Source organism: Wyeomyia smithii, chromosome 2 (genome assembly GCF_029784165.1).
Source record: "Wyeomyia smithii strain HCP4-BCI-WySm-NY-G18 chromosome 2, ASM2978416v1, whole genome shotgun sequence".
Classification (NCBI taxonomy): domain Eukaryota; kingdom Metazoa; phylum Arthropoda; class Insecta; order Diptera; family Culicidae; genus Wyeomyia; species Wyeomyia smithii.
Genome location: NC_073695.1, coordinates 223,370,111 through 223,397,848, shown reverse-complemented (window position 1 = coordinate 223,397,848; position 27,738 = coordinate 223,370,111). Strand labels below are relative to the sequence as shown.

At 38.5% G+C, this 27,738-nt stretch overlaps 1 protein-coding gene across 1 annotated transcript in view; it reads right to left on the bottom strand.

The window, feature by feature from the left end:
- LOC129720431 (uncharacterized) overlaps positions 1–24,120 on the bottom strand; it is a 323,854-nt gene extending 299,734 nt beyond the window's left edge. The window contains exon 1 of the mRNA XM_055671913.1: positions 22,996–24,120. The gene's annotated coding sequence lies outside the window, so the exon portion shown is untranslated. The remainder of the gene's footprint in view (positions 1–22,995) is intronic.
- Positions 24,121–27,738: the final 3,618 nt, after the last annotated feature.

Below are 27,738 nucleotides of genomic sequence, written 5' to 3'. Positions count from 1 at the left end.
TTATTTTTTAGAACAGTATGCAAAGATTTTGTAATCGAAAGCTCTATTGATATCTAGAAAAGCACAGATCACAGACTCTTCATGTTTTAGCATCGTCACTAAACAATGCAGAGCGGTTACAGTAGATATTACCCTGTGAATATGCTAACTGATACTTATTCAAAGATAATCGCTGCGAAAGTAGTTATCCGTTATTTTCACTATCAGCTTGAGAACAGTTGACGTAAGACTTGTAGTCTGGCAGCTTCGGCCGATGGTTTGTCTTTTTCGTATGGTTTTGGCCAGGCTTTATCCATTCTCTTGATTTTTGCTCACATTTCTTCTTCTACTAGCCTAATGCCTTGGAGAACTACACTTTCGCTCACACAGAGTGAGTAACTACCACATTTAGCCGTAAAATATTGCAGTCACAGAATTTATTCTCAATAACAACCATCGCGTGCGATGGGTGAGTCATTGTTTTCTCTCTCGGTTTATAAGGGAACAGTTTTCGCTAGCTTTTCTTTTACCAAATGAGAAATTGACCAAAGAACAAAACATTGGAGCCCTAATAGGTTTTGAATTAAATATTATAGGAAAATTCTCAACTCAATTTAATTTCACTTAACTTACGTGGGCTGAAGGGCTTCTGCTCTGTAAAATTAAGAGCGTTTATTCGCCAGAGAAACTACACTGGGGTCTTTTTTACGCGGTTTGTTGTACCGTATTTTGAAAAATCGCGTACAAAAATTCCATTCAATAATAAGATCTGATTAAGAATAAAGGCACGTAAGTAAATATAAACTTGGAAAATGATATGAAAATGGTAACGAAATACACAAAATGAGTTTGAAGTGCTTCTAAAATGAAAATTCTTTGAAGAACATGACAATAACTTTTTTATAATAATTTTGCCACATGTTTAAGCTTTCCCTTCTTAAACGGAAGTAAATCGCAACGACCCTGACTCGTATCGTTGCACAATTATAATTATAATGTTCCTTCTTCCCGAATCAACGGGAATTGCCTATTTTTTTATGAAAACAGCAAATATATTAAAAATATGCATTATTTAGATTAATAAAACAGAATATCCTATTGTCATGAACCATACGATTGATTTTTACTTTACTGGATTCACTCATACTGAACTTATTTAATACCGCGTAAAAATAATCTTCCAAATCGCGTAAAAATAATCCGCGTTATTTCAAAAAACCACGTTAAAATAATCCGCGTGATTGTAAAAAATCGCGTAAAAAAGTCGCGTTTAAAAAAACCGCATAAAAATAACCCGCGTAAAAAAAGACCCCAGTGTATTACTCTGCGCTCTCTTAACAATAGATAGTGTGATGCATATTGAATGTAAGCTAACACCAAAAAGCTCAGCAGGACTAGTATATACACTATATACACTAAGGTCGCTTTTTACGCGGGTTTTTTTACGCGGATTCCGGAATTTACGTGGTTTTTTCTACGCGGATTCCGGAATTCACGCGGTTTTTTCTTGCGCGGATTTCGGTTTCTCTTCACTTGGAATGCAGAATTAACGCTGGTTTTTTTACGCGGATTCCGGAATTTACGCGGTTTTTTTACGCGGATTCCGGAATTTACGCGGTTTTATTTACGCGGCACGTATCCCCCGCGTAAAAGCGACTTTAGTGTACAGTCAAGTCTTAACCATTCCAAAAAAATGCAATAAAAGAAAAATGCTAAAGCTATACTGATTGAGAACTAGCTTCCCAAGTAACAAAATTGGTTTTATCAAAGTTTTATAGCGCTGTTTTGGTTGTATTAAGCGCTATAAACCTTAGATAAAACCAATTGTGTCACTAGGGTTAGCTTAGCTCAGTTCTGACCAGCGTTGCCAACCCTCCAGTTATTCCTGGATATCTCCAGTTTTTTTGGGCACGCCAGCGAAACAGCTAAAGGTTGATTTTCTCCAGTTGTTAAAAAATTAATCCAGTTTTATCCAGTTTTCTATTCGTCACCTGATTTATTGAATACATTCCCCTTAAATGGTTTTTTCAGTATTTCGTGCATTCATACCCTTCAGTTTTCTGGTTTAAATCAAATTCCAGTCGCATCTTCAAAGTTTCGAGTACGCCAGACTTTATACCTAGTGACTATAATCTTCATCAGTAAAAAATCGAAATGGTAATGCATTGTCTCTTTTATCTTTTTTGTTTACATGAAACAATACGGTGCAATATATGTATATGATTGTTTTTTACGCAACATTTTTAAATCGAAAATCAAACAAATTTCTGCAGAAGCTTCAAGTTTTTTCATCCAGTTTTCTCCAGTATTTTATTTTGAATTCTTCCAGTTTTTCTTGAAAAAAGGTTGGCATCGCTGGTTCTGACTGTACATATCAATGGTTGCTACTCCGTGATGGAGTAGCAACCATTGATATGTACACTGCACAATGAATCAACTGAAACAAAGACTGAGAGTGGTAATTCCTTCTCACTGTGCATCATTCAATGACCCGATATTTTATAGACCAATAACGGCGCCGGACACCCCCTAACAGTCAGGTGGGATGTCGTCGGTTTCGTACAACACCTGCACAACTCAAAATTTTTCATTTTGCAGTCAAATGATGACAAGTATGATTAGGTTTTTTTCCACAAAGACTTGTTTCAAAATTTACAAAAAAACTGAGTTATAAGCTGATGCGATTTCAAATCAAAAACATGCTCCAAGGATAGTAAAAATAGATTTGAATTTGCTCATGGTTAATTTTAAACTCCAACTTTTCAATCCCGTTTTACTTGGAGCTAGGAATTTCGAGTTGTGCCAGTGACGCACGAAACCTAATAAAGATGAATTCATAAATACAATGAGAAGTACTATGGCATGTAAAAAAGATCTCGGTTGGCTGCCTCCAACAGCTGAAATATTTGAATTTTTAACGCAAAAAACGCAGAAGATATATTGAAAAAAAAAGATTCGAAAAACATATTATCCGTCATGTTGTGCTAAAATAAAATAGATGAACATATATTAGACATTTCAATAGTAGTTATTGAAACAATTATTGAAATAAGTTATTACAACGACATTGCCGCGCAACCATTGACCGTATAAAGTCATCCAAACATTGTAAATATGATCTCATAATGTGAGATTAAAAGAAATGAATTATAAAATAAAAAAGGTATGTAGTGAAGATCTCGGTTGATTGTCTTTCATAGCTGAAATTTTCTAATTTTTAACATGTAAAACGCAAAAAAAAATAAAAACGAATTCGAAAAACATATAAAAGTGTCCGTTTTATTGTGTTCCCAAAAGAATTGTTGAAATTTTTGTTAGACTAATCTATGACATGAATACATGAACATGTATAGAATACATGAAACATGAATAGAAATAGAATACATGAAACATGAATAGAAATAGGTTATAGGTCAAAAACATTGCAGCGCTCGCACAGACGTGTCGCTTTTTTCTACGACTATTCATCGCATAAAGTCATCTAAACAGATCATCCACACGTTTACGCATCTACCACAACCACGAACGTTATCGGCAAAAATTGGAAAAATCGGAGCACCGTGATTCGACGATTTACAGATTGTGCGAAACAGAAATCATTTTACGAGACGTTTCAGATTTAAATTCATGAATAATATTTCCACAGAAAATTTGGAACAGCAAATACCGTGTGACCTACTTTAGCAGTTCGATTAACCGACTCCAAAACAAACAACAAATTTCGAGAATGAAATGTTACTTAGCTTGCTTAAAATGTCCTAGTCACTCTTTTTTCCACTGTTACGGTAACCAGCAACTATGTAACTTTGAAACTCACTGAATATACCCATTTTATTTGAAGGAAACAGCATAAACTAGTTGAATTTCTCGTAGAGATGAAACACGCAAAACACTCAGCGGGCCTTGTTGCCTGTCTTCTCCGCTTAAGCTATACTGATTGAGGACTAATTGAAAAACTCTGACTAAAAATGGAGAAGAAGGAAAGTCAACTAGTTGTGCTTCTCGTGCATTTTATATCTTTCAAAAGTAGCGGTACAGTAAAAAAGAAAAAAAAATAGCCGCTATATCAGATTATTAGTTGCGAAGTTTGCCCTCGCAAGAGCTGTTAAATTTAGATTTTAAATGACAAACTGATTGTTATTTGGCAAACTATTGTATTTTGTAGGTCCTTCCAGAAATCCGCCTTAGGAGTTGAAACATGAGTGCTGAAGAACCACAAAGCCACTTGAAATGATAGCTTACCGCCCCAGCTTTTCAACATCGAGAGCGAGCGGCTGTATAATGCAATCCACCAGATTATCTTGAGGGTATGAACTGTGGAGAGTTCTAAGATGGCGTACGATTAAGTGAAACACAACGAGGTGTAGCAGATCATGCTTGAACATGGTTTCACATCATGTGTCTGGACAACGGGCGATTTTTCGGAAGCGTTTGTGACGATAGATGATGATGATGATGGTCCCACCTCATACCCCTACATCGGTTTGAGCTGGACGATTTATCTATATGAGATATTTTTAAAAACATGCAAACAAATAACGGACTGGTTATTAATTTCAGACATAGTAACCCTTCAAATGAATACCAATAATTAAAAAAAAAAAAAATTGGCGGATTTCCAATCCAAGGCTCATCCAGAACGTTGCCAACCCGAAAATTATCTGGACTTGATTAGGAATTGAACCTAATGTTTAAGAGCGTGCACTAATCAGAATTGGTTCTAGATAACGATCTAGAACTACGAGAGAGATCCAATGATACTATAGTTCTCGATAACGAGCTCTACAGATCACAGGCAAACTCAAGCCTTTTCGGTTTTCGCTCCAAACCCTATTTTAAATTGTGAAAACAGATAAATCGTTAAAAAGAAAGTGAAATAATTTAGAAAATATTACAAGCCAAAAAGCAATTTGTCAACCCGATATGCTTTTTGTTTCCATTTCAGGGGTTTAAACCTGATGTACTCATATCAAGATAGTCTATGTCAGTCTCCGCGCGCGTGACTCAAACATGTGTAGCCGACTCTTTTTTTTTACTCTACTATTTAATATTATATAACTATATTCAAACAAAAAATCCATCATCATCAATGAACATAATAACTTAATGTTCCAAATAAATTAAAAAAAAAATATTTCAATTTCACAATCTTCTTTATAAATTTACAAAAAATCTATGCTGTCTACAAAACAGACTTTATGTGTGAAATACAAAGCCGTTTAAACTCTGCCATTGTTGCTGCACGTTTTACTTGCCTGGGCATCGAATTGAAAAAGTTTATTCCCTTGTACAACAGAGAGTTCTGTGACCTTCCAAAAAGAAAATTTGGTGTTCTGGCATCTTCCGCGTTTCTAGTGTTGTATCTGTGCAAATCTCTTCCTCTATCAATCCGGTCACACAAATATCGAGGCAACATATTATTAAAAATTCTATATAGAAACACCATTGTCAAAAAATATACTCTTTGCTTCACAGAAAGCCATCGCAATGCGTCCAGCATAAAACTCGAGGAAGTGTATCTATTACATTTTAATATTAATCGCATAATTCTATTTTGTAAACGTTGCAATCTCAATATTTGCGTATTGTTTGCCAGGAATAAAATGGATGAGCAGAAATCTATATGTGGTGAAATAATTGACTTGTACAACTGAATTTTACTTCTAATAGTCAATTCATCCTTTAACCGGCACAAGACACCGTATTTTCTGGCCATTTTTTTGATGACATTATCAATGTGAGACTTAAAAGTTAATCTGTCATCAATAATTACTCCAAGATACTTTATTTCATTTACGCGATCAATCGTCTCACCATCAATTTCAATATTTACGTCTAGTCTGGAGTTGGCTGAAGAAATTATCAAGTACTTTGTCTTACTAATGTTTAACTTTAGTTGCTTAAATTTTAACCAATTCGCTAGATAATGTAAATCTTGGTTTAGAAGTGCTACAACATAAAGCGGATGCTTCGCTGCAATGAACAGAACAGTGTCATCAGCGAATAAATTAATATCACAGAACCGTAAAACTCGCTTCATGTCATTAATGTAAATAATGAATAAAATGGGCCCTAGAACACTTCCTTGCGGTACACCAAGTGTATTAGCAATGGAATCCGAATCAAAATCGTTAAAACGAGTCTTCTGAGTTCTAGCACACAAATAGCTTTCAAACCATTTGTATGCTGTCCCTACGATACCAAAGCGCTCCAATGTTTGTAACAATAAGGACCTAGAAATTGTTTCAAAAGCGCGTTTTAGATCCAAAAACACCGCAAAAATAGTTTCTTTAGCCTCGATTTTTTCTTTCCATTTTGCTAACACCAGATTCAAAGCAGACTCACAAGAGTGACCCTCTCGATAACCTGATTGCTCTGGGATTAGCAAGTTATTACTATTTAAATAATTCATCAGGTGGCCTTTTACAACAAGTTCTAATATTTTTTCTAATGTGTGCAACATGTTAATGGGACGGAACTCTTCGGCTTTATTCGTCCCAGTAATCTTGGGGATAGGAACCACAAGAGATTCCTTCCAAACTTCAAGCACGTGCCCCGTTTGTAATGATTCATTAACAAGGTCCAGCAGGTCGTGTCCAATAACATAAAAGCAATCTTGTATTACTTTTGCGTTGACATTGTCGATACCAGCCGATCTTTCCAAAGAAAAACAAATATCTTTCAACTCTGCAAAAGTAATAGGATGAAAACCATCAAAGCTACAGTTATTATTGATCGGCTGTATTATCTCGTCCGGTTCATTGACCAAATCAATGCTTTAATTGATCGATTGAACACTATCAACGAAATAATTGTTGAATTTCTCTGCTATTACTCGCGCTGATTGTTCTCTCAAACCGTCAAATGTTATGGATTGCGGAAAACGATCTTTATTTTTCATTAATGTTTTTAATATTTTCCATAACTCTTTGCTGTTATTTTGATGTTGATCGATCTTCCTCTGTATATATTCACAACGGGCCTTTTTCAAGGCGCATGAATATAAATTACGCGCGACAGTGTACCTATTCCAATCATTGTTATCGTTACTTCGGAAAAATTGTTTGTACTTTTTATCTCTTTTACGTTTTAAACGTAAAAGATCCAAAGAGTACCAGCTGTTCGATTTATCCGATTCAATGTATTTTTCAAAAACTAGACTACTGGTACACTCTTTCAGCGTATTGGTGAGAACAGCTGCTTTATTATTCAAATCACCAGTTATTGGGAGAAAATCCAAGCTTCTCAAAACAAGCTGAGACAATGCCTGCTTTGAATATCTATTCCAGCACTTAATTTTTACCTTTTCATCACGGTTTCGATCATTCTTTATCAAAATACAAATTGTCTCATGGTCTGAAATTTTACAATCGGCCTCTGTAACAGAATGAACGTTGTCAAAATTGGCAAACACGTGATAAATTAATGTACGCGAATGTCTGGAAATTCTCGTAAATTCTGAAACCGTTTGTGTTAAATTGTAAAAGTTAGCTAACTGCTTCAATTGATTCGAATTTGGATCATTTAACCAATCAATATTGAAATCACCAGCAATGACATTTAATTTGTTTAAATCAACGAAGTTATCCCACCAGCTATCTAATATTTCTAAAAAACGCTGGTTACTTGAACTAGGGGAGTGATATAAAAGTCCGAAGTTTCCAATCGTCATGCCTCCTTCAACTGAAATTCCAAGGAACCAATTGTTTTCAACAGATTCGTTTGATAGAATGTTGAATGTTACTGATTCCTTGGCGTAAATAGCAACCCCACCAGTATGTCTGGAATGCGAAAGGCAAAAAGCAACTTTGTATCCTGGAAAACTATACTGATCAAATGCATCAGTATCTACTATATGAGTTTCGGTTATAAATACTAACATTGGACGTTTTGTTTCCACAAGATGCCGCAAAGCAACATAGTTTGTAGATAAACCAGCAATATTCAGATATAATATTTCTAACTATATTTTAGATGGTCTGAAGTAGAATGACGGATAAACGCTGCCAAAACGAAGTAGGCCCGACAGAAGCCAGCTATGCAGACGTTGCGGTTGTGCAGGCCATAAAGCAAGGGATTGCGGGGAGTCTCCCAAATGCACGGTGTGTTCCGGAAAACGGGACGCCAAACACTTTATTGGAGGCCCCAGGTGCCCAGCTGGTAAGCCGGCTGCGAAACCCCGGGCATAAGGGTAACGCAGCAAACTCTGAACCACTGCTATGCGGCTCAGCAGCTGCTATACCAAGCAGTCACTGAGTCGCTGTCGGATATCGCCATCGTTTCGGACCCCTACTGCATTCCTCCCGGAAACGGTAACTGGGTTGCGGATAAGTCCAGTATGGCGGCCGTATGGACGACGAGCAGGTTCCCGGTTCAGGAGGTTGTTTTCACCTCAAACGAAGGGTACACGGTTGCCAAGGTGAACGGAGTGTTCTACTGCAGTGTCTATGCTCCGCCACGTTGGTCTACCGAAAGGGTCACTCAGATGGTCGACCAGCTATCCATGGAGCTAACGGTCCTAACGCCGTTGGTGGTGGCGGGTGATTTCAACGCTTGGGCTGTTGACTGGGGAAGTCGCTCTACGAACCAGAGGGTTCAGATCCTACCAGGGTAGAGCCAACACTCACATCGTCCGGGAAGACATTGCATTCCGATGCCGAGGTATTCGAAGAATCAATGAGAAGAGAGTGCAATGGAGGTAGTTGGCTCCGCCCGACTGCTGACCAACTAGTTGCCGTACAATCACGGGCGTGCGACGCCACCATGCCTAGAACCCGCCAACCTAGTAATGGGAAGCCACCAGCTTACCGGTGGACCGACGCGATAGCGGACCTCCGCAGTGCGTGCCTCCGTGCAAGACGGAGAATGCAGCGTGCGCGAACAGATGAACAGAGGATTGAGCGCCGCGCAGCCTCCGGTTCTGCAAGATCGGCGCTAAAGAGCGCGATTAAAGCAAGCAAGAGGCCCTGCTTCGATAGGCTATGCGCGAGTGCCAATAAGAACCCGTGGGGTAACGCCTATAAGATCGAGCGATCACCAGCGATGCTGAAGCGTATCATCGGAGGACTTTTTCCACGCCACGAGCCTAGTCCTTGGCTTCCGGCAGTCGAGTCTCACGTCCGACGTTCCAGTCTCTCAGACACAGACCAGGGATGGTCTGCCAACCTGCCGAACTCCCTAAAGGTGAGCAAGGCACCGGGAACGGATGGAATCCCTAACCTGGCAATCAGGCTGGCGATTAAAACGGCCCCCGGGCTGTTTCGGCAGTCATACAGAGGTGCCTGGATGACTGCCTCTTCCCGTACAGGTGGAAGCGGCAGAGTTTGGTCTTACTGCCGAGAGCCAGGACACCACCAGGGGACCCATCGGCACTGTATCGGCACCTATCTGCCTGCTGGACAGTGCGGGCAAGGGGCTTGAGCGGATTATCCTCAACAGACTGGTGAGGCACACGGAGGGTGCAAACGGTCTGGCAAGTAACCAGCTCGGTTTCCGGAAGGGCAGGTCCACACTGGATGCTATCCTCTACGTCACCATAATGGCGGTTATAGTACTTCAGCGCAAGAGAAGGGGCATACGCTATTGTGCCATCGTCACGCTCGACGTGAAGAATGCGTTCAATAGCGCCAGTTGGGACTCCATAGCACTTGCGCTCAGGAGCATCCATGTGCCGGTGTCGCTGTACAAGATTCTGGAAAACTACTTCCAAAACCGAGTACTTGTTTACAACACGGAGGAGGGTCAGAAGTGCATCCCAATTAGCGCAGGAGTTCCGCAAGGTTCTATCTTGGGACCGGTGTTGTGGAATGTCATGTACGACCGGGTGTTGGGACTCAAGTTCCCTGTAGGGGTTATGATCGTCGGCTTTGCAGAAGACATAACGCTAGAGGTCTACGGCGAGCCGATCGAGGAGGCCGAGTTGATGACCGCGCACTGTATACGCAAGGTCGAAGACTGGATGCACTGCAGGGAACTGGAGTTAGCGTACCATCAGTCACAATTGTGAGTAACCGCAAATCAGAGCAACAGGCGGTGGTCAAAGCGATCTTTGAAGCTCTTGGGGGTTATGGTTGACGATAAGCTCACATATAAGAGGCACGTCAACTATGCTTGCAAGAGAGCTTCAACTGTTATTGTAGCACTATCTCGAATGATGTCGAATAGTTCAGCGGTGAATGGCAGCAAGCGTATACTTCTTGCCAGCGTAGTTTCGTCCATACTTAAATATGGAGGCCCAGTGTGGTCCAAAGCGCTAGGTACTAACAGTATTCGTTAAAAAATTGGAAAATTTATCTACTTTTAGAATCCGAGACCGAAATGAACAAGTGAACACATCTGGTTACTGTAAATCCGGATCTTCGCAGGAAGGTGCCGGTCAGACAAATTAGTACAATTCTAGAGAAACATTTCAAAAGGTCCTATCTGCTTTGATCGATTTTTTGATCGATCACTTTTATTCAATCACCACAGCTTATTAAACATCTTTTATGACAAGTTATTTACACAAGTTGATAGCGGAGGGATTGTTCTAGCCTTCTGAACGAAAACCACGCCTGGAGGAGTTTCTAAAGCTGAACCATTACCAAAATGAAAAAAGGCTTCGAAAAAACGATGAAAGCAGATAGGACCTTTCGAAATGTTTATCTAGCATTGTCAATAAAACCGACCAACATTGGTACCGTAAACTCGGGTGACTTTGATCACCGGGGTGACTTTGATCACTGTACCTCTTTTTTGAAAATGTGGTAAAAAAGCGCTCGTAGTGCTTGGGATTTGTCGTCATCTTCACTGATTGTGTGGATATATCTCTGCATTGCTACTATTGATGCCTTTTCTGCTATTTAAAAAGTGTTTTTCATGCCAAATTATCAATTGAAAATAAAGTGTATTTTTGGCGATTTTTGTTGCATACAAACAATCGGTTCAAACAGATTCAAAACAACAAGTTGCAATACAAATGAAAACCCTGCCGAGTACTTACTTGTGTTAAAATTGCCGAGTACATAACGGTTAAAGGGAGTAGTGCCATAACTGGTACTATTGCGCCTATGCTATATAACCATAACTGATGCACTTGCCATAGCTGACTCAACTACCCTATAAGAAGCAAAAAAAACACCGCGAATGCTTTCGAATGAATCTTAGCAATGCTCACCGTGATATACTTCTGTGTATTCTCAAAAGAGTCATTCACCACTCTTCTTTAGCTTAGCAGTGGTGTAAGCAGCGAATGTATTGATTTGTCTGCGAGCGGCAGAAACATAGCACAAAGCAGAACATAGATGTTTGGTGGAAAAAATTGCTACACGGCGCTCACGACGGACAAGAAGTGAGCGGTGGTTATTCATTCTGCTATTTCCACATATTAAGGAGAATAACAAACAGGTGTGTAAACTTTTCAGAAAACAGGTGTGTAAACTTTTCAGTCACGTTACATTCCTGTTTCTTCACTGATACATCACGTGGGAATCGGAAATCTGCTACTTATTCGTGCAAACCCAAAATTCACAATACAACCATATAAAATTAATTTGGCGGAAAAAATCTTTTCACAATCAAGAGGATGCCAGTGAGCGCCCTCTATACAAACCAAAGTCCTAAGCGCTGCACGAATGCCTGCATGCTCTGACGGCAACCCAGAAGCCTGAGCTCGCAAGCCACCGGACAAACGTGATATGATGAATGGTTTTTCTTGTTCGAGAATAATGATCACGTTTATGGTCCACTGCTCGCAGCTTTCCTCCTTGGCTCGAATCATCCGGTACCAAGCAGCCAATAATGCGTTCTATGAGGCATGAATCGGCGAATTATTATGACTTTGAGTGGAGTATGTGACCAGCATCATTGCCTGACGAACGCCGCTTGCCGTCCAGTGGGGGTTCTAATCGACATCGAATGACTATAGTCATCTCTGAGCTAAATAATATTTATCACACATTGTTACTACTTGCTTATGAAATAAAGCTTTTTTTTTCAAAAGGAGGAACTACTTTGAAAAAAAAATCATATCCAAGAATTTCATAGATGGGGTGGGAGAGCAGCTTATTCACTTTCCATGACTTGTAATAAAAAAAAGCATTCGGACTATAGCTCTGAAAACCAAAATTAAAACGTCATCCCCCTAGCAATCCAGTCGGTCGCTCTTTCGCCTCTAAATTGACAACTGTTTCAACGCAATAATTTACAGTTAACTTTAATCCGATTTATTTTATGCGCTTATGTCTCCCTCATGGGTGTAAACTTCCACAAATGTCATTGCCGCCATGCCGGGACTTAAGACCGCCCAACGAAAGCGAGAGCGGCGCAGGATCGCAATTCCAAACTCCGGCCAACATCACCCTAGGCTGCGTTCGGCTCGGGAAGACTGCCAGACCGCACACAGACAGACGAACACACGCGCGCACGTCTAGGATTAGGGACACACCTTTTCAGTGTTGACTGTCACAGCGGTTGTCCTTTCGGAGACGTCGGGAAACTTCACGCGCCGACGGGCACCGATGAAGGCATCGTAATCTGCGACGAGTTACGCTGCATGGAACGCTTGAACTGTGCACTTTGAGGATAACTTTACCCCAAAATTGAGTCTAATTAAAATGTCGGTTAATAGTTGATGACATAAATTACCCAAATTGATTGCAATCATATCAATTATAATATCGATTTGAACTGTAAGAAATATTACACATTTTACACCGAGATCCTCACTGACATATCGTTAGTCGCACTTGCCAGTCTGCTCACGACTTTGCCGTTCTGTCGTTCTGTTTTTGTTTACACATTGGATCAAATCAGGAAACATAACCTTGCACACTCCCCCACTGCATGTGGCAGTCGTCGCCCGCCGGTAGTCACCTTCGTTCGTGGCAAAATCAGACGCGACCGGCAATCAGCGGAAGGAAATGGGGCGATATAAAGTAATTTTTGTGCCTCCTTCAGTGCGTCGTCGTTGCTGTGCAGATTTTGAAAACCATGCGGATGCGTTTCGGTACGACCCGGGTGAACGCCGGGAAGCAAAGATAATCGTCGAAACGGCAATAAAAATAAACTAGACAGGATCAAGTGACACATCGGATTGCGCGTGTTGCCGCAGGGCTGCCTTGCGAGAAGGGGTGGAAAATATCCGGGCTCGAAGGGGGAAAACCTAAACAACAAGCAAGTGGTTGAAGACGTACCGGAACAGCGTACGGTTGGAAAGTCAGGCCAATGGTAGCGGATTATGCTTTTTTTTCGTAAATTTTAATTATCGTCTCAATTGCACTGTACGTACGCTGATTAGGAGGGAGGAGACGGCTTTTTCGAAATGCGACACATATCATAGCGAGAGTCCGGTCGCTTTCCATCTGGCAGGAAACTGCTCGTAAGCGGCTTAGGGGATTTTTGGCTCCTACAGAGCTAATCAAAGAGTGTTCTTTGTTTGCGATCTCCGGCAAGAAATACAATCAATTGACGTTGATATAAGGAGATTTGTACATTGTTGGCAACAAGAGAACAGCGGTTTTCGGAGAAGAAAGCAAAAGGGCATTAACTGTGGAACTTGAAAAGATTTTATACAAATTTTGCATTATTTATGCCGCAGTGTTTACAACAGCTGTTGACAAGATTTAGACCAGCATAATTGCTCCGGCAGAACGCTCTCGAAATAATGTGTAATTTATTATATTTTGTTAGCGGTGCACACCACTGTTAATTTACTATCGAATAAAATTTGACATTTGACAATCTGTTATGGATAAGTTTACCCCGTAATAATTTTAAGAATATTTTTGACACATTTCTGAGATATTTTCCATATACTTGATCATTTTAAGGGTATTCAAGATACCCAAAATATATATTTACAATTATTTAAATAACCGCACCGATGAAAGCCAAACTGTGAGAGCAATGACTGTTTGTTTATTGGTTCGATGAAACTTTCAAGGGTTGGCTGAAGTCAAAGCTTCATGCTGCTTGAGCTATTTCCAGGTATTTCAATCAGCTGCAAGCGCCCAAAACCGGCAAACAAGTCGAGTGGAAGAATTTTCAGCTAGGAAGTTCACGTCTAATAAGCTCACAAAACAATTTTGTTTATGCGGCTATGCGGTTGTTTAAGGTTTTTTGTGTTAGTAGGCTATCGATATCAGTAGCAAAATCTAGGACTAACTGAATGGGATAAAATAACAATGGTTGTAATTTTTTTTTTTGACAACTGCGAAAAATACTATAATAGAGTATCTCTACCTATTTTTTGCAACAATCATGTTGCAAGTTAATGTTCGCGATCAACTCATGGTTTTAGTGCTTATTCGTGGAGAAAATTGAGAATTACCTTAGGGTATCCATTTTATCACCACTTCCCCTACTGGTTTTTTCGTAAAATATAAAAAAAATGTAGGAGGGTGGTATCCAAGGTTCGACCGCATGGCGTTGAACTACGGTATTTTCATATTCCGTTGAAACAAAAGGTAGACGGAATCGTAACTCTAATATTTGCTGTAATTTTATCTAACAGTGCATTTCTAAATGCTGTGACGTTAGAGCGTTATAAATAATAATACATACTGAAAAAATGGATCTTTTATATTAGCGCTTTCACTTCAGACAAACATTTGCACAGTGGGGAATCGCTGGCCATCAGCAAAAAAAAATTTTTTTTTCGTTAGCTGTTTCATAATATTTTTCCTTTATTGCTATAACATTCAAGTGTCTAAATCAAAAATTTGGGCGCAATATCATGAAATCTAAATTTTTTATGACTTTTCAAAGCTTGGCGAACTGATGTTTTGTGTCTTTTTTTTTTGAAAAAAAGTACATTACTTTGAAACGCTCTGTAGCCTCAATGGTAGCTTGGATTTTTTTGACGTCAAAGGAAAAGTTGTTGTAAATATTGTGCAAAACAAACCCTTTGCATTAAATATTGTAAAATTTGGTCATAGTAGGCCTGACACTGGAAAAAATTAGAAAAACGTGATTTTTTGTAGAAAAGTACCGTCTGTCGGGGTGAGATTAAGCCACGGGGGTGAGATTGAGCCAAAACGGGATATGTTTGTATGTTAAATTATTTGAGATTTGCAGAACCTAATGCCTCAAACTCAATACTATCTGAAACATGACATATTTATTCACAACTTGAAATAGAATATGGATAATATTAGTGAACTGTTTTACTTAAATATTGTTCCAAAGTACAGGCTGAAAAACACGCGCAAATAACGTTACCAAAAAATGTCCCATGCAAACCAACCCGATCAAGAAATTACATCAACTTACTGCTCAGATTTTACGTTAGGATGTCGTCTCCAATGTGTTGAAGGGAAATATTATGCATTGAACCTGTGATGGCTCAGAAAAAAATGTTTTTCCAAACTGTACACTTTACGAGCCCTTTTGGGGTGAGATTGTGCCAAGCTATAATGAACGGTACAGTGTGCGGAATTCACATTCACGACAAAAAAATATCAGTATACACCAAAACGCTTGCATTGTTTTTATAGGGTATGTTGTCAAGCTATGTTATTATTTGAAATAATGACTAAATGCTTGAGAACAGTAAGCTAACAACTGTTATATGGAAATTTATAATGACTGAAATTACTTATGGAATGTAACAAAATTTTGTACATCTATTCTATATAAACTGATGACTTTTAAAGCAAGGAAGGAGGGTTGTGGGTACGTTTCCAGCAGTTTTGAGATCTCCAATGGAATATACAGTGGTCAATGACACATAATAATTGGAACGAAAAGTCTTCTCAGGCTTTATGTCCTTACGTTTTCCCTTTCTGTTTAGAGACTGTCCATGAGCCATGTTCTCATAACTGGTTACTCAAGATATCGATTTGATCCAGTCATACATTTTTCTATAATTCATATGAAACGTAATTTCTGGTCAACCCCCTACAGCCCCTTAATAGTCCATGTTGTTTATGGTCGTCCCTATACTTACTGTTTGATTATGTTATTCATGTGAATTATTCGTAGATACACTACGGTTCATTAAACAGGTATTAAATTCAAATTTTTGTTTTTGGTACAATCTCACCCCATAGAAGGGGTGAGATTAGGCCAAAGTTTATTCAACTTTAGCAAAATTGTAGTTTATTGTAACTTGACCATATTTGCGGCAGTCGTTTAACATTTAAGTGTGCATTGACGTGATTTGGACCAAACTCATTGCTTAAATGTGTGCATTACAAGCTAAGAAACAAAAACGTGTCCCTTTTTGGCACAATCTCACCCCGGCAGACGGTAGCTCAAAAGTTTAGTTGCCGCAGTTTGCCACGGTTGTGACTACATTCAAAATTTAGGTAAAAACGTAAGCTTTCAAATGCATACTGTCCGCTGTAGCGCAAAACTGCGCAGATTGTCACTTTAGTGAAGAAAGCGATAGCAGATTATTTTAGTTTTAATTTTTGAAGTTAAAATTCATCCAGGATTAATTTTAATCATAACCATGATACCCCATTAATGAAGGTTTATGATATCGTACTCAATCCGTAAGGATTAAATATAAATTTGGGCAAAAATCACAAAATTTATCAATGAAAAGTTATAAAATAAGTGTTAAACAAGAAAACAGTAAACAAATCTTTATGAAATATTAATTATGTCAAACTTTTTCACTTTCTGCAAATTATAAACATTATTAAAAATATTCAGCTTTTCAATTTATGATCATAAAAGTCGCTAAACTGATTGAAGTGTCAAATACTAGCAGCAAATTCATACCATCAAACTCCGGCTAACAATAGCCCGTTTGCTTTTGCTTCGCACTTGTTTGCATACAAAAGTAAAGCACACATTTTGCTTTATGAGAAAAAAAAACAAAGAACAGTCGTTGCCCTCCGCATTTTTTCGTATTCATTGAGAACGTTGTGTCATTCCAGTGTCTTGGTTTTCAAATTCATAAATTCGTTGAATTTTATTTCGGAGCCTTCAACTTCAGCGGCACCACCTAATTCAATGTCTAGTAAGTTGTCAATTCATGGTGCTATACATGTATTTAAATGTCCTCTTCCTACCATAGAAACCGGATTAGGAAAATAACATATATATATAACAATGAAACATCGAAAATTACTAGAAGAAATGAAAATTGCAGCGGAAGACATTTTTCCTGCTGATAAGTATAATGAACTTCAAATTTTCTGGAAACAATTCAACAAGAGATTTAAGTGATCATAGCGGAAGATGATGATGCTGATGATGATTTTTTCAATTTGTAATTAGTTTGTATTACTTATGTTGTTTTAGTTTATTAAAAATATATATATATATATATATATATATATATATATATATATATATATATATATATATATATATATATATATATATATATATATATATATATATATATATATATATATATATATATATATATATATATATATATATATATATATATATATATATATATTTATTTTGGCAAAATTTGTTTAGCTCGAGGGGTCGTATATAAATTACGTTTGTTTTTTCAATGGGGAGGACGCCCGGTGGCACTACTTGTGGTCAAAGATCATATAATTCTATAAAAGAGGAAAAAAGTGTCAAAAATATTAAAAATTGGATTTCGTGATTTATGGACGGCCCCAAACAAAAAATGGATGCCAAATTCGTGTTCAGCGCCCCAAAATTATGTAAATACCAAGTTTTCGTCACATTTATCGACACTTTTTTTGCTTGGCCAGTATTTGTATGGAGTCGCCCCACTGTGCAAAGTAACTCTCGTAATAAGAAGCAACGGTTTCATAGAGCAGAATTCAATTCAACCAATGCAGGTTTATTTGACGGTTAAGAGGGGCTCCACCGAAAAATGTTTTACTAAAACCGTTTACTTTATTTTCGAATGACTTCAAGGCGAGTGACCAACGCTCTACTTTAGAATTACGAATCATTTGAAAAAAGGAAATGGGAGAGAGATGAAAGAGAATACTAACTGAAACTCACTGCTTCGGATCAAAAAATTGGTTGAACACAACCTAGAGTTTTCTGGTCACACGAAGTACTAAAACTAAGAAGCCAGAGGGATGGATATATTTTTCTGCGTTATTTTTTAATTTTAATTAATAGGAAAACTGCTCAATTATTCATCTCATTAAGCCGATATTCACGAAGAATGCACGGTTTAAACGCCAAATTTTCATGAAATCAATGAATAAATAAACTAAATATACTTACGTGCTCTTATGGAATCGTTCAGCATTGTATATTTAGTAAAATAAGCTAGATTTATCCTGAATTTTGTGAAACAAACCATATTTATCTCAAAACTTAAATCACTGCTCAATTATTCATCTCACGACGCCCCCATATTTTCATCACACTGTTTATCATGAATGAATCACATTATCATGAATGAACGTAGCCGCAGTCCGTCGTAGTAGGTTACCTAGATGTCCACTGTAGTTGTTTACGTGCAAAGCTGGTAACCTAGGTAACCACTGCAGTGCTGTCGATTTATGTCAATTATGTCAGAATAATTCATCATTTTCAATATGATTTTTTCGTATTAACAGAAAATGATTTGGCAACTTTTGATTTGGCAACTTGATTTTCTTCAACGCAGTGAAAACAGATGAAAATACATACAGTTGAAATTTAGGAATTGTAGAAATTCATTTCATATATTTCTGCTAATTCAAGCTTGTTTTTGGAAAATTAAGGTGAACATTTCAAAGATTAAAGTATTCTTAGTGTAGTGAGTGATTTTATTTAGTGATTCAAATAAAAAGTAATCCGATATGATGAATAAAAAACTTTGTTGTGCTGCTGAACGAGTCCCGTTGTAGCCGTATAGAACAATGCGCGGATTTTATTTTCTGATGTAGGTGATTAAATTAAATGAGTTTTCGAGTGCAGAAGCCCGACTATTATATAAAATTTAGTGCTTTTAAGTGAGTTTTTGAGGATTATACTTTATGAGAAATCTAAAGTGAACTAAGAAGAATTCATTCCATGGATTCGCAGATTGGTTTAGTTAGAAAGTATGCGTTTTGTCCTGTTTTCAGTTGTGTTTTCATGTTGTATTCGATGAATATATGGGCTGAGATTAATAATGGAGCAGTTCCCCTATGCAGAAGTGAAATCTTTTGTTACTAAATTAAGTATTGTTAAGGGTTACCTGTGATGCATTTTTTCGCCTTTCTTCTAGAAAGGTATAGCAATCGCTGGCAAAACCAAAAGCATAAAAGTGCTCCAAAGGGCAGAATGGCATATATATTCGACAAGCTGAGCATTTTCTGTATGTGTGTGTGTGTATGTGTGTGTATGTGTGTGTATGTGTGTGTACGTGTGTATGTGCAACTTTTTATTCTCACTCACTTGTCTCAGAGATGGCTGCACCGATTTTCATGAAATTAATTGCAAATGGAAGGTCTTGTTGTCCCATATGACCATATTTGATTTTATTGTAATCGGATTTTTAGTTTAGAGGTTATAAATAAAAATTTTAAAGTCATGAAAAATCATTATCTCAAAAACTACACAACCGTTTTGAACAAAATTTATTTCAAAAGAACGGGCAACTCATAAGACCCTAAACTTTTGAATTTTATAAGGGTTGGAATTGTGGTTCAAAAGTTATGAAAAGAAACGTGTTCTGAAGACTGTTTAATCTCACTCATGTAGAAACATGAGAGATGTCTAGACCGATTTTCATAAAATTAGTGTCAAATGGATGGTCTAGTTGCCCCATAAGATGTTTTCTAATCGGACTATTTTTTTGCCTGTTTTGTTTTAAAATGTGAAATCCAGCTGTCAAAAGGAACATACTCCGAAGACTACATGAACTCACTCACTTTTCTCAGAGATGACTGACCTGATTTCCACAAAATTAGTGTCAAATGAGAAGTCTAGCTGCCTCACAGGTGCCACGCTATTAAATTTCACTGTGATCGGTCTGTAACTTCGTCTGTAATGTATCAAAATATGAAAATCACGAAACTTTATCATCTCAGAAATTACCCAACCGATTTGAACAAAAATGATATTAGATGAACGGGCTAGTTGAAGGTTAACTGATGAAATATGATTGAACACGTGGTTTCAAAGTTTGGCTGCCCTATACGTTCCCGTATCATATGATTACAACAGGACTTAAGCAACCGTTATGTATTAAATTGTAAAAACAACGAAAGTCTAATATCTCAAAGAGTACACGACTTATTTGAACATAACTTATGTCTGACGAACGAGTTATCTCTCAAACTTACAAAAAGCAAACTTCATAACAATTCGATATGTGGTTCAGAAGTTATGGGAAGAAAAGAAATTCAAAGACTATTTGAAACTGTACCTGCTTTGATGAATATATGTGGACTCAACATAATTTAAATATGGTATCGTACTATTCAAACGTTCCTGGTATCGCTCTTGATGAAATTGTTCGAAATTAAGAGTTATTTCTTTTATTTCGTTATTTCTTAAGCACTAACATTACGTCAAATTTCATATTTCATACCTCAATTACAACATTTATATTTTAGAACCCAAAGAGTGAATTTTCCTTTATTGGATTAAAGCGTTCATGTAAATCTATTTTTACAAATCATAAGTTTGAATGAGAAACGCTGGGTTTGACAGCCATATGGATTAATTTGAGTTTTCTTTCTATCAAAAAATAGTTTGAATCACTCTTTGATCATCTGTTGTTTGTTAATAAAAGGAGTTGTTCCATAGCGAAAGTTATATTTACATGGTTACTATTCCAAATAGATAAAAATTGTTAGTTGTTAAAATTCTTGTCCTGAAAAACAAAAAATATTGTCCTCATACCCCCACCATAAATCTGATTGAAATGTTTCTCTTTCAATTGTTTTCCCAATTGCTCATATAGTTAGGAGAGGTGAAAGTGGATTTCCCATTAGCGCTCCTTTCGTTTGATTATAAACTTCCGAAATGTTTCGCCTTTTCGGCAAGAGGAATGACTCCGTGTCCTCTGTAAACCCCAAAATTCAAAAATTATCATATCGTAGTTTCGTAATTAATTACAACCTATTACAACATATCGTGTGGAAGAATGAACAAAGCCGAAGCATTTGTTTTTGTGAGAAAATCGTATGGAGATCGATTGGCCTCTTAACACTAAATATATATTTCACCTAAGTAACTGATTCACTACTTTTTTTTAACTCTAGCTCAAAACTCGAGAAACCTACAAAATTTTGTCAAGTTTTAAGTGGCGTGTTACTGAAAAAGTTACTGAATTCAATTTGCTTGCTACAAATCGTTCTACACATGTTTTCAACGAGCCATATCAAAACTAATCCAAACGTTAAAATCGATTTCTGTAGTTTATAAACATATATTGAAGGATTGTTATTACAAAATAAACAAGCAAAGTATTTAACATCCAGTTAAACAGATAGATCACGAAAACGTTGTCTTTGAAATTTCGAGTCAAACGAGATACAACTTCAGGGGTTATATACCAATCTACTGGAGAAAAATAAGAACAGTTTGGATTTAACGTAAACTGTTTAACGACCGAAGACGTTGATAACGAGCATTTTAGAATATTTTTTCGGTGATCGTAAACAGTGCAAAGTCATTTTTACAGAACAGCATTCTGTGATAAGCGTGTATAAAGTTTTAAGTTTAACTTGCACAACCGTGACGAGGTTCGCTACAAATCGCTCTAAATTTCGTTCTATTGCTCAAATCACTATTAAAATTTGGAAAAATGTTTTCAAGAAGTTGTGCTTCATGATGAAGTAAAAACAATTTTTTTATGTTTAACTTGAGTTCATTGTGTTAGAAAATCAAATATGTTTTAATTTTTCGTAAAATTGTATTTTTCGCTTGTACGCTAGGGTTTTTATAAATTTGTGACAGTAATCTCAAATGCCATATCTTCAACTATGATTTAATTCTGAACTAAACACACCTTTAGTGTGTTTAGCTCAAAAATGAATCATATTTCTACTGACCTAAAATAAATAATAAACACTTCACTTTAAATTCTCACTTCGCGTTTTAATTTCATCGCTTTTTCCATCTGTAAAAGAATACTTTAACATAGGTTTATTAATTGTGCATCTAAACACTGAAGAGTGCTTTGCATAGAAACCGAAATATGTGTTTCCATACCGAAAAAAATTAAAAAGTAGAGTGAGAAGTAAAAGTAGAGTGTGTCACAAGCTGTGTCCATCAGCTCGTGGTCGGCAGCGAGGATAAAAAATTTGCTTTAGTTATTAAGATACTTTAGAAAGTAAGCTACCAGATATAATTGGCGCCGTTAAACATTGAATTGTATTTGTGCCGTGTCAAATAAACTATAGATGAAGAAAAAAAAAAGCTGTGTCCATGGTAAAATCTGTATACTGATTATTCCAGATTCTGGAATTATTCTGTTTTAGTTCCAGTCAATGTAGCATATCTTCATTTTCTTCAATGGTTCTAAAATTCAATTGTAATTCTGAACTGTCCGAATTGAACTAATTCAGCGGCGGAGATAAAATTGCAACTGAATAAATTAAATGTAGTATACTACTGAAAAAAATCTACGCACAAATCTTTCATAACACCAACTAACTCTTCTATTAAAAATCGGAGTTGAACGATTCTTATTGATTTGAGGATAAACATTTTCTCTTTATAACACCGAATCTTACACAATTTTACTTGATTACATTTACATTTGACATCCGGTCACGTTACACATTTTTTTTTACATTTTCACTTATCAATTTTCGTATTCATTAGTTGAAAGGTTGATAATATTGTAGGTCATGAAAAATAAAAATAAAAACTTCTTTTCATTCAAAAAGGTAACACAAAACCCAAAACATAGCAGCATCCATTTCGGCACTTTTCTGGCAAACAAGGTAACCAAATCAAACATCAGATCAACACCGCAATGATCATCCCAAAACATCTTGTAAGCCACAGCTGTTCGGTTCACCGCTAATCTATCCCTTCGCGGACAGGCCAAAACAGGAAAAAAACATATTTTTTTCAACAATTTGTCGCCGCATATCAACGAAACCACCCAAAGGATGGCGGGACCTTCGGAAAATTAATTACGCTATTAGATACCTGTTTTCACTGTCTCCGAAGGCTCGCTGCTGCTGGGCCTCTTCCACTGCCTAGATGATTAATGAGTTTGTCCCGTTTAAATTTAGACGACTGCCGCCGAAGCTGTTACCTCGGTCGGTGCTTCCGCAGCAGATGGGTGTTCGTAACAAACTTCAAAAGAACGGTACATTTAACTTTCTTCCATTTCACTGGCTGCTAACGAATTTCCCCAAGGACATGGCATTTTTTCTGCGGCAAATAGAAATTCACACAAATTCCATCGGATGAATTCAGGATGGGATTTCACCTTTCACTTTTCACAGCGTTAATAGATTTATCCAAGAAATTTAATCTTAGCACACTCACTTAACGATACACAATGATACTGGGAATGGTTATGATTATGTATTACGATAATATGATGATAAGGATTAATAGGTATACACACTGAATATGCGATAAAATGTAACTCACTATAACATACTAATATATTCACTGTGTTACTGTAATTTGAATACACGTATGATCTGATATATTGCACACACTAACCAGCTGGTAGGATAGGATTAAAAATTCACCGTTTCACGAAAAATAATAGCTCAGCGGAATATCTACTTGAGCACGAACATCCTGCGGGCAGCAACAAACATTAAACGCACAACAACGTTACTCCATACATTCACCAAGCCCGAACTTGTTGGGAGTAAAATTCCATTCGAAATACTTTCCGCCTTTATGGAAGTTTAATTTCCACCAGTATGCTGTTTCTCAACTCTATCATCGCAGTCGATTAGAAATTCCTTAGCTCTGCCACTCTGCTGCACAGTTGGTCGCCCTTTTGAGTGCTAGGGAGCGTCGCGTACAGCTCGTATCCTGTTACCGTGTGGCGATCAGCCAGCTTTAAATTTAAACCATCTGATGCCGAATCGAGTGCAGAAAAAAGTCGAACTTTTAACCCGCCACCAAATTGCCACCCAGTTCGGCTTCGCCACCGGAAGCCCCTAAAACCAAACACGGACAGACAGACAATATTCGCAACTTTCTGCACACCTGCACTACTAATATATCCGATTTCGATCGAATCCGTACACGAATTCCGCCGACAAAAGGAGCTCTACGTTCGCCTCCGCGGTCTGTCGCTACCAACGATAGAAATCGCACTGAAGTTCCGATTTTCCGGTTACGCCAACAAGGATACCATCGGCACTCAGCAGGAAAATCCACCTCGTTAGTCGTCCGCTCTCATGCCTCTCTTGGTCCACCGAAGGGTGCTATTTTCAGCTCAACACAGCGGCGAACAATTCAGTCCACCACCCACCCCAACCTCGACGGCTAAGGTCACGACAACGTCGCTCTCAGCCAGTCAAACAGCCAGCCACGCAGCCGGTCGTCGTCGAGCCAAACACACGGCCGTCGGGACGAACAGCATCGTAGACTTTTCCGTCATTCACCCTCGCCGTACGGTGTAACCGTACCAGGGGAGGGTGTAACGAGACAAGCGTGGAAAACTGCATTCGGTTTTTCCGAGAATTCGAAATTTTCTCTCTCGATTTCTCTATTGCTACTGCTGGAAGCATAAAATCTCTTTTCGGCTCTCCCATGATCGTCTGGTCAATGAAACACCGGCGCTTCGTACGGGTGTTCAGCACAGCTACACAGGCTGCAAGGTGTAGTGACGCAATCAGGAGAGTTGTAAACAAGTCCACCTTACTACCACTCTCCGAATGCGATGTTTTCCAAGCACCGAAGCGCAATACGCCCGGTGGTACGCAACTGAAGTAGCAATTCACAGGCGGAAATTGTGAACTTACTACTACCGATGTTTTTCCATGTTTCGTTCTCTCGCACGTCTCTCCGTGGGCCATGGAATGTAGGAGATTCTGCTCGCGAGTTAAACCGCGTTGAAAGCCGGTTGTTGCCATATGATAATGCTGGCGGCGGCGGCATCGAGACACATGTTTGGCGCAAATCACACCGCCATTCGATGTGTCTGTGGAGTCGCATTGCAACCGGCAGGAATAAGTACACACTAAATTGAACGCTGCGCGAAGATAGAGTTAAACCGAATTGTTTGGTGAACAGAGCAGTTCAAAGCAAAATGTGCTAATTTTGAAATTTTTAATAGGGGTTGTGTAGAAATGGTATTGACAAATATTTCAACAGTCAGACCGGGTTAGTAAAGCAGGCAACTGTAACTGCAATTTCAAATGACGACACGTTAATCTCGCATTGCGCTGGGAGCATTCAAAGGTATTTTTCATCACATCGGCCGTAATTTGAATACCTCTTCATTACATAGAATAACAGAGAACATTTGCTACCAAAGTTTTATACAATCGAATGAACAGGAGGACGAAATAATAATTTTCGCACTTCGAAAGTGTTTTTATATCATCTTCACTATCAGGACAGCTACATTCTAAGCCAATGGAGATTCTTTGCTATTTAAATTCGTATGATGGTTCTTTCCTGCATCACCGCTGTTTTCACCAGAAGTTTTGCCAAAATGCGACGCCTATTAGCTGACAAGGCCAATGTCTATTTGCTTAGAATTATTTTTTCTACTTTTTCAATGTCTTACTTAGTCTTATCAATCAGTTGAGACTTGTAGTATCTCACCAGTTTTCCAGACGTCTTGTCACTTGCAAAACTCCTTCGATCTGTTCGAGCCTTCGTACACGCTGCACCCCTCTTTTCCTGATGGCGGTGGAATTGCTGGAAAAAGCGATTTCATCAGACTCATCACCGGCATCCTCGTGGCGTGTCTGGCCCATCGCAGTCGGTTAACTTTTGCCAAGTGTACAATGGAATTATTTCCGAACAGCGCGTGAAGCTCATTCGAAACTCCAACAGTGTCCAGGTCCTTCGAGAGAAGCGATGTTGTTTCGATTTCGTGGAGGACTGCCAGTCAGGGTTGCGTACAGCATCTACTTCGTGCAATCAAAGACGTTTTCCATTTTACTGGTGTTATTGTCGGCAATCACAATCAACCCCAAATACACCTCACCTCAAGTTCATCGTCGTCTACAGAGACTTGAATTAGGAGACTGATGTTGTTATCCTAGAAGCCTATCGCTCGTTTGAATTGTCTGGATTCAGATTCCGGTCGGGTGTAGGTTTCCTACGCCGTGTCGTCGCAAAGTTACGTGCTATGATGAACAAGTCATCCGGGAATACCCCGAAGCTGAACCGATCTTTCTGAAATCGTGCCATCCGTGTCGACCCTCCGGATCACACACCGAAAGAAACTCCCTGTCTCAACCCTCTGCGTGATTTAAAAAGACTCGAGAGTATCCCCGAAACACTCCAACTTAAGATGAGGCAGACTATTATCTCCGCCTGCTCGTCTGGTAGCTTTTCCTCCTCCCAAATCTTGGAATTGGCCCGCGCTTGTCAGCGCTTTTCTACCACACTCAAAACTGTCGCTCGGCAGTTCGTCTCTGTCGACGGCTTCGTTGGTTTTCAGCTCCCCGATCTTACAACGCATATTATTAACATTGGGGCTGGTACTCGATTATTTTCTGCTTGTTCTTCTAGATCAGTTTCTGTTCCGCCTCTGCTTACTGTCTCGTCATTTAGTAAGCTCGAAGTGCTGCTTTCACCTGTCGACCCCTTCGGCTTGCGGTACATAGCCTCTGCGAGACTGGTTTACCTTTTCATAAAACTTCCGCGTATCGCTGGAACGGACAGCTGCTCGAGCTCCTCATGTTCACGATCCTTTTGCTGGTGCGTCTTTCGTCTAAGAATCGTGCTCATGTCGTTCCGTGCCCGTTTATTTTTAACGTTACACTGCCTGATACACGGTCGACAGTTTCGAGCGCAAGCATAGCGTAACTAGGTAATTATCAGAGTCAATTTATGCATCGCAATTAATTCGTACGACGCACGTTGATAATGCCTGAGCAAAATCGTCCGTCGATGAGAACATGAACATGTCCTCGGGAAGCGACGCCCTTGAAGTGGAAAAAGTTACTAAAACAGTAGTAATGGAGATTGCTTTTGATTAGTTTGCGCATAAATAAACATGAGCGGTATCTGCAGAAATTCTCCGGCGGACATCCAATCAGGATTTTTTTTGAAAATGGCTTACGTGTGCGTAACGGTTCAACCCGTAAAAGAAGCGCATACAGGAATTTAGCGCGATTCGTAGCCTGTCCATGAAGCCTGCTCTTGGTCTAACGTGGAATAATTCACCGAACATGAAGTTTGGTAGCATCAACATTTTAAACAACTTCAGGCGCTTGGCAATGGTGGTAGCGGATGCAGTACCATAGAATGATCGTAGACTAGCGTAAATTTTCCTAAATTACTGGTATATAACAATGCAGGTCCCTCTGGAAAATGAATCTAGGATTTTTCGCAACCTCCGTTCACTCAATAACTTGTTAATTTAACAACAAAAAACCTAAATCAATCCACCTAGTGGTGCAGAAACCTTTGTTATACTAACTATTACTTTATACATATTCGGCCAGTCACTTACAAATCGTATACCATCATAAGTCCAATTCAATAATGAATGAAATGAATTTGAAAGATAGTTTTCAGAGAGTTAACCAAAGACGATCATTGAATTAAAGCTTGACGTGGTTTTTGCAAATAATATGAATGTTATCACTGGAGTACATGAGTCTTATTTTTTCGATCACAACTTACTTTACTTTACTTTGTTGGCTAACGGACCGTTCACCGGTCTAGGGCCGAACGAATTAAAGATGTCCAGCTTCTTCTGTGTTGGGCAGCCGTTCTCCAGTCTCCCCGAAC